Here is a 9,143-nt window from a genome sequence, read left to right as displayed (position 1 = left end):
TGGTCGGCTATGGGAACGTAGGAGGGAGAAGAGTTCCGATTGCAGTCCCAATCGCTCACTCAGGGATCCCACCTTGCATCTGATGAACTCCGGATGTCCCTAGCATCTACATCCTCGAGAGGATCCGAGCTTACCTGAGTCCCTCCAAGAGCCTCCGGAGACTGCCGATTCACCTCTTCCTGAGCCGATGCAGCTCGGCAGGGCTAGGCTGTATCCAGCCTAACACGTACGCAGACTTGAGACCCAGAGTTAGTTGTCTGTATTGCGGTACTGCCGGTTATTATGTGTCTACCTGTCCCTTCAAGAGACCTAGCTCATTCGTTGGAGTGAGTACTCTGGTGGGCCTTTTAAGATCATTTTTTGTCTCCCCTTGCTCGCCCCCCTCTCTGTGCCATCCTGCGGTGGGGCGACCAGTCCAAGTCTCTCCAGGTACTCTTCGACTCGGGGGCCGATGTGAGTCTCATGGACGTTACCCTGGCATCCGAGCTGGGCATCCCCACTCAACCCCTCTCCATTCCCATGGGTGTTAGAGTGCTGGACGGGCGCTCTATAGGCCGGGTCACCCACCAGACCACCCCCGTCAACCTACGAGTGTCGGGAAACCACAGCAAGACGATCCAATTCCTGCAGGTTGAGACTCCGCAGGTTCCCGTGGTATTGGGATTCTCTTGGCTCCAGCAACACAATCCCTCCATTGACTGGGATACTGGTGCCACTGTGGGCTGGAGCCCGTCCTGCCACACTCATTGCCTGATGTCAGCTCTGCCTGCCCCAGGACGTCTTCCTGGGGGCTTGGAAATTGCCAGCGTTCTGGAGAGGTTCCAACCAACTCAATGCACCATAGTAAACGTCAATCAGGAACTCTGCCTGGGCAGTCCCAGCAGTTGTCTTATATATGGCTATACACAGACAAGTTATATTTGCATGATTTACGATAATTAATTCATCATTACCGTTTTGTTTCATTCATGTGACAGACCAATACTGGTTCATAACATGTGACAGACCAATAGGCTTCTCTTTAAGCTGAGACCTTGAAACTGAGATATCGTTCGTTCACAAAACAAGGTCTAGGCGTACTGCCAAATTGCAGCTACTGGTAGTGAGGATTTGTACAGTCAGCCACTTGCATGAACACAAAAATTGGTTTATAGAACAGCACATGAATAGAACACAGAAATTAGTTATAAAAAAAGCACAAACATTAAAATTCCATTACAACAGTTTCCCAGACCAATGCATAAGTCACCACAGCCATGCGAATCCAGTTCAGGTGTCACATGTGCTGGCCAGCCATGGTTGGTAGCACATAAGGGCAATTCACTTTCCAGATGGCATTTTGGTCGGTTGAATGGCCAACTGATGGTCCAGTTGCATGGTGTCTCTTTCTGTAGTAACTGCCAGAGGGGAGTACTGATGGTGGAGTGGGGCTTTCAATGTCAGTTCTGGGAGATTCAGGATGAGATTGACATTGGAGACGTGTGTTGGTTCACTATGATGAACACCGGCCTTATGATCTTGTGGTTGCATCCTCCCCATACACCATAACGTCACCAAATCAACATGTACGGCAACTCCAAGGCAGACTGGAGAGGTGCAATTCCTATGACATGTGATGACCCAGTAAATTGATGGTTGTGTTACACCATAATGTCACCAAGTCAACATACAGCAACTCCAGGACAGACTCCCAGGATGGTGGACAAGATTTTTAAACTGTTTTAAAAATGTGCCAGCTCAACCCAAGCAGAAGAGTGCACCGGAACATCCCAATGTGCATCACAAATTCAGTGAGGCAGCGGAAGGTCATGTTGGATTCAGGCAGCTGTTTTGGACTAGCATTGAGTCAAAGCTTAAGGAGACACAAGTTATACCACAGTCAGTATACCGCAAGTTGTAGAGCTAGGGAGAGGGTGTCCAGAGTTCTCTTTCCTTTGGTTGGAGCCTCCGAGTTGCCTCATTGATCCTAAAAGAGGCTTGTGACTTGGAATACTAGGTGTTTAAATGCCAAGCTGTCTGCTGCCTTTTCTATATTCAGATAATCCCAGCTAACATCAAACGTTCCCACAACTTTAGAGAAGGCTCCCATTAGGTCATTAACTAATGTTTTCATAGGAGTGTTCCTGTGATGTGCGAGGAATGTTTCCAAGAGACCATTCCCTTAATGTCAAATAGAACTTACCCAGAATGTGGTTACCATGTTCTCAAAATTTAAGATATGAATGTTTTAGACACATTTCATGGGAATGTTGCAAGAACATTAATGTGTCCAGTTTTCTGAGGGTTAGAATATTCCATCAACTTCCCACCAAATGTACACTGATCACTGATTTAATATACTCATTTCAGCAATTTAAGGCCTTTCTGTATAGTTGTCTTATGTTGGTGGGGCATGTTAACCTGTTTTAATGACAGTACTGAATCACTATGATCAATAAAATCATTTTTCTTCAGTGTACGTCTAACAGAGCTGAGATTTACTTAAAAGTGCATTCACCCTTTTTCTTAAGCCTATCAAGTAGTTTCATCTACATAAGTGCCTATGGAGGAGGGGTTCAGGTTTCTTCTGGACAGTGCCTAACTATTCTGGCCCAATAAGCAAATGCCTTAAAAATATATTTTATTGGGACCGTGGTTGGGGCATTTGAAATTGGTGCTGGTGGTCTGGGTTCAAGACCCAGTAGGATAGTCACCCTACTCTGCCCTTGACCAGCACAAAAACATTCTGTGGCATTCTGCATTATCATCGAATAGCCCCCGCAATATGCAACTTTTCAGGGAAGGTAGGAACCAATATACACAGGCAGTTAGGAAAGCAAAGGCTAGCTTTTTCAAACAGAAATTTGCATCCTGTAGCACAAACTCCAAAATGTTCTGGGACACTGTAAAGTCCATGGAGAATAAGAGCACCTCCTCCCAGCTGCCCACTGCACTGAGGCTAGGAAACACTGTCACCACCGATAAATCTGCGATAATTGAGAATTTAAATAAGCATTTTTCTACGGCTGGCCATGCTTTCCACCTGGCTACCCCTACCCCGGTCAACAGCCCTGCACCCCCCACAGCAACTTGCCCAAGCCTCCCCCATTTATCCTTCACCCAAATCCAGACAGCTGATGTTCTGAAAGAGCTGCAAAATCTGGAACCCTACAAATCAGCCGGGCTAGACAATCTGGACCCTCTCTTTCTAAAATTATCCGCCAAAATTGTTGCAACCCCTACTACTAGCCTGTTCAACCTCTCTTTCGTATAGTCTGAGATCCCCAAATATTGGAAAGCTGCCACAGTCATCCCCCTCTTCAAAGGGGTAGACACTCTAGACCCAAACTGCTACAGACCTATATCTATCCTACCCTGCATTTCTAAGGTCTTTGAAAGCCAAGTTACCAAACAGATCACCGACCATTTCGATTCCCACCGTACCCTCTCCGCTATGCAATCTGTTTTCCGAGCTGGTCATGGGTGCACCTCAGCCACGCTCAAGGTCCTAAACAATATCATAACCGTCATCGATAAGAGACAATACTGTGCAGCTGTATTCATCGAATTGGCAAAGGCTTTCAACTCTGTCAATCACCACATTCTTATCAGCAGACTCAACAGCCTTGGTTTCTCAAATGACTGCATCGCTTGGTTCACCAACTACTTCTCAGACAGAGTTCAGTGTGTCAATTCGGAGGGCATGTTGTCCGGACCTCTGGCAGTCTATGGGGGTGCCACAGTGTTCAATCCTCAGGCCGACTCTTTTCTCTGTATACATCAATGATGTCGCTCTTGCTGCTGGTGATTCTCTGATCCACCTCTACGCAGATGACACCATTCTGTATACTTCTGGCCCTTTTTTGGACACTGTGTTAACTAACCTCCAAACGAGCTTCAATGCCATACAACTCTCCTTTCCTCATGGCCTCCAACTGCTCTTAAATGCAAGTAAAACTAAATGCATGCTCTTCAACCGATCGCTGCCCACACCTGCCCGCCCGTCCAGCATCACTACTCTGGACGGTTCTGACTTAGAATATGTAGACAACTACAAATACCTAGGTGTCTGGTTAGACTGTAAACTCCCCTTCCAGACTCACATTAAGAATCTCCAATCCAAAATTAAATCTAGAATCGGCTTCCTATTTCGCAACAAAGCATCCTTCACTCATGCTGCCAAACATACCCTCGTAAAACTGACTATCCTACCGATCCTTGACTTCAGCGATGTCATTTACAAAATAGCCTCCAACACTCTACTCAGCAAATTGGATGAAGTCTGTCACAGTGCCATCCGTTTTGTCACCAAAGCCCCATATACTACCCACGACTGAGACCTGTATGCTCTCGTTGACTGACCCTCGCTTCATATTCGTCGCCATCTCAGCTCACTGGTCACCATAGCAGCTCCCACCCGTAGCACGCGCTCCAGCGGGTATATTTCACTGGTCATCCCCAAAGCCAATTCCTCTTTCGGCCGCCTTTCCTTCCAGTTCTCTGCTGCCAATGACTGGAACGAATTGCAAAAATCACTGAAACTGAAGACTCATATCTCCCTCACTAGCTTTAAGCACCAGCTGTCAGAGCAGCTCACATATCACTGCACCTGTACATAGCCCATCTGTAAATAGCCCATCCAACTACCTCATCCCCATACTGTTATTTATTTGACTGTAAATAGACTATTTCTATGTTATTATTGACTGTATGTTTGTTTATTGTTTTTGTGTAACTCTGTGTTGTTGTTTGTGTCGCACTGCTTTGCTTTATCTTGGCCAGGTTGCAGTTGTAAATGAGAACTTGTTCTCAACTAGCCTACCTGGTTAAATACAGGTGAAAAACAAAATTTAAAATCTCACATTCTTAGCAATATATAGTAATGCCCTTATTTGGCAACAGTTACAACATGCCTATCTGATCTAATTCAAATGAGTTTGTTCTACATTGTATATGTGGTGTAGATTTTAAAAAAGACAAAAGAGTTCTCTTTGAGATGCTCAGCTATATAGAATGAATAAATACTGATCATTTATGAGGTGGAAATGTAGTTATAATTCATGCTCAAGGGGAAATCCTACCGATTCCCGTCTTTCAATAAGAAACTCATTTTAATTTGATCCGATAGGTGTGTTGCAAATGTTGCCAAATAATGACACTAAAATATTTTGTTAAGTGTGAGAGTAGGGTGATTCCCCTAGCGCAGAGTTCCCCAACTGGTGACCCGAGGGCCAAATTTGGGCTGTGGGTCATTAAGTTTTCTGAGCCCCCCCAAAAAAAGTGTTTACTATTTATATTTTATTGTTGGACATACAATACTTTAAAAACAACAGCAAATCAGCTCCAAGTGATTTTAATTTTAGAAATCTGTTACAAAGTATTCCCACGCACTGAGTATACCAAACATTAGGACACCCCCCCCTTTTGCCCTCAGAACAGACTCAATTTGTCGGGGATGGACTCTACAAAGTGTTCCACAGGGATGCTGGCCCATGCTCCAATGCTTCCCACAGTTGTGTCAAGTGGGCAGGATGTCCTTTGGGCGGTGGACCATTCTTGATACACATGGTAAACAGAGTGAAAAATCCAGCAGCATTGCAGTTCTTGCCACAGCCAACCAGGCATTGTACTGCACGTTTTGAGTTTAGGGGGTGTGTCACAATATCTATAAATTTAACCACTTTTTCAGTAAAATATTTTTCCACAACCATCCATTTTATAAAGAAGAGACATTACAGATGTTAAAAAATCATGGTTGTGTTTTGTTTTACCTTGACTAGGGGTATATCAAAAACGAAAGGCCTTTTTTAGGATTGGCCACTAGCCTATTTTATGTGGTGGTCACTGTGGCAAGGGCTGACCATGGATGCATTAACATAATTAAACCACAGGATGGCAGACAAGGGTTAATTACCAAGAGCAATCGGATATGAAATAATGTGACAGGGCTTTTCTCAAATCAAAATCGAATCCAATTTTATATGTCACGAGCTTCGTGAACAACAGGTGTAGACTAACAATGAAATGCTTACTTCTCAACAATGCAGAGAGAAAAAATTATAAATAATATAATAATAATAACACTAGGAGTAACGATAACTTGGCTATATACACAGGGTACCAGTACTGAGTCGATGTGCAGGGGTATGATGTAATTGAGGTAGATATGTACATATAGGTAGGGATAAAGTGACTCGGCAACAGGATAGATAATTAACAGTAGCAGTAGCGTGTGTGAGGAGTCAAAAGAGTTAGTGCAAAAAGGGTCAGTGCAGGTAATTGGTTAACTATTTAGCAGTCTTATGGCTTGGAGGTAGAAACTGATCAGGGTTATGTTGGTTCCAGACATGGTGCATAGATACCGCTTGCTGTGTGGTAACAGAGAGAACAGTCTATCACTTAGGTGGCTGGAATCTTTGACAATTTATAGGGCCTTTCTCTGACACAGCCTGGTATAGAGGATCTGGGAGGCAGGGTGCTCTGACCAATGATGTAATGGGCCGTACTTACTACCCTCTGTAGCGCCTTGTGGTTGGATGCCAAGCAGTTGCCATACCAAACGGTGATGCAGCCAGTCAAGATGCTCTCAATGGTGCAGCTGTAGAACTTTTTGAGGATCTGAGGCCCCATGATGAATCTTTTCAGCCTCCTGAGCGCGAAGTGGCGTTGTCGTGCCTTCATCACTGCTGTGTTGGTGTGTGGACCAAAGGATCAGGTCCTTTGTCTTGCTGACGTTGAGAGGAGGTTGTTGTTCTGGCACCACACTGACAGATCACTGACCTCCTCCCTATAGGCCCTCAAATAGGCTTACTTTGGTAAACTCATGAAATCCTTGGTAATGTTTCATAACACACTTACTGAGATATTTGTCATAGGGTCTAAATATCACACTATTTATTAACATAGGCAGCCGATAGTGGGCGCTAGATCTGCACTATCGTCGTCGATTGATGTGCCAAGCCTGTAATACACTCATGTCGCCCGTGGACCGGCTCGTACATAAAGCTTCCTCTATTCAGGCTGCAAAGGCATAATTTCGCTCCATAACTAGTTTTAATGGTGGGCCGTTGGAATAAAAACAGAAAAAACATCTGTACCATCTTAATAAATCACAAAAAACACCATGTTCAGCCAAGGGTATGCAACATTTTAAGTTGTCCGAATATCCGAAAATGGTGGTGGAAAATTGTGTTTTATTAAGATGGCTTGCCATTAAAGCTAGTTAAGGAAAAATATGCCTTTGCATCTTAAATGGAGGATGCTGTACGAGTGTGTTACCGGCTGGGCAAATCAATAATAGAAGACAGTGCAGATCTAGCTTCCACTATCGGTTGTCACTAACTATTTATTAGTGTGGGGCACATTTGTGTAGGCTAACCTACACTTTTTCATATCCTAGGCATATTTATAATTTTCTTACCTCAAATAACATAAGCAGCTGCTTCAAGTTGGCTGTTTTCACCAGTAGCATATACCATGGTTATTAGGCCTAGGCTATATGATGCAAATGTTTTGAAGGTCCCAAACAATCATTCTGAATCCCATGTAAAATAGTATTTAGAGTGACTAAAATATCACTCATAATATTTTGGGGGGATAGAAATACAGATTTTTTTTTTCATGTATGGCTAACTAACAGGAAGTTTGAAAAGACAGGCTGAGTGGAGCTTGAATTAATGAGCTAGCGTTGACTGACAGTTCTTTGAATCGTCTACAGTGCCTTCAGAAAGTATTCATTTGTCCATTATTCCTTTCAAAATTCTTCAAGCTCTGTCAAATTGGTTGTTGATCATTGCTAGACAACCATTTTCAGGTCTTGCCATAGATTTTCAAGTAGATTTAAGTCAAAACTTTAACTTGGTCACTCAGGAACATTCACTGTCTTCTTGGAAAGCAACTCCAGTGTAGATTTGGCCTTGTGTTTTAGGTTATTGTCCTGCTGAAAGATGAATTAATCTCCTTGTGTAATGGGTGCGTGTTGGTGGCAGGGAAGTCAGGTGCAGGAGAACGAACTTGGTATAAACGGAGTCGTTTAATAAGTGCTGACAAAACTCCAAAAACCAAAATAACAAAAGTGGGTACAAAACCCGTCGCACACCAACACATAACTTACACATCACATTCAATCAAACAATCTCCGACAAGGACATGAGGGGAAACAGAGGGTTAAATACACAACATGTAATTGATGGGATTGGAACCAGGTGTGAAGGAAGACAAGACAAAACCAATGGAAAATGAAAAATGGATCAGTGATGGCTAGAAGGTCGGTAACGTCGACCGCCGAACACCGCCCGAACAAGGAGAGGGACCGACTCCGGTGGAAGTCATGACACCTAGTGCCTGGTGAAAAGCAGCTTTCCTCACAGATTTTTCCTGTGCCTAGCTCCATTCTGTTTCTTTTTTATCCTGAAAAACTCCCCGGTCCTTAAAGAGTATAAGCATACCCATAACATGATGTAGCCACCACTATGCTTGAAAATATGGAGAGTGGTACTCAGTAATGTGTTGTATTGAATTTGTCCCAACCATAACACTTTGTATTCTGGACAAAAAGTGAATTGCTTTGCCACATTATTTTTGAAGTATTACTTTAGTGCCTTGTTGCAAACATGTTTTGGAATATTTGTATTCTGTACAAGCTTCCTTCTTTTCACTCTGTCAATTAAGTTAGTATTGTAGAGGGACTGCAATGTTGTTGATCCATCCTCAGTTTTCTCCTATCACAGCCATTAAACTCTGTAAATGTTTTAAAGGCACCATTGGCCTCATAGTGAAATCGCTGAATGGTTTCCTTCCTCTCCGGCAACTGAGTTAGGAAGGACGCCTGTATCTTTGTAGTGACTGGGTGTATTGATACACCATCTAAAGTGTAATTAATAACTTCATCATGCTCAAAGGGATATTCAATGTCTGCTTTTTTTGACCCATCTACCAAAAGGTGCCCTTCTTTGCGAGGCATTGGAAAACCTCCCTGGTCTTTGTGGTTGAATCTGTGTTTGACTGAGGGACCTTACAGATAATTGTATGTGTGGGGTACAGAGATGAGGTAGTGATTAAAAATTATGCTTGCCATAAGAAAGGGGTTGAATAATTTCGAAAAACATAATTCCACTTTCAAATGATGGAGTATTGTGTGTAGGCCAGTGACAAAAATGTTCAAT

This window comes from Salvelinus alpinus, chromosome 24, assembly GCF_045679555.1.
Source record: "Salvelinus alpinus chromosome 24, SLU_Salpinus.1, whole genome shotgun sequence".
Lineage (NCBI taxonomy): Eukaryota > Metazoa > Chordata > Actinopteri > Salmoniformes > Salmonidae > Salvelinus > Salvelinus alpinus.
This window is presented reverse-complemented; position numbering follows the sequence as displayed.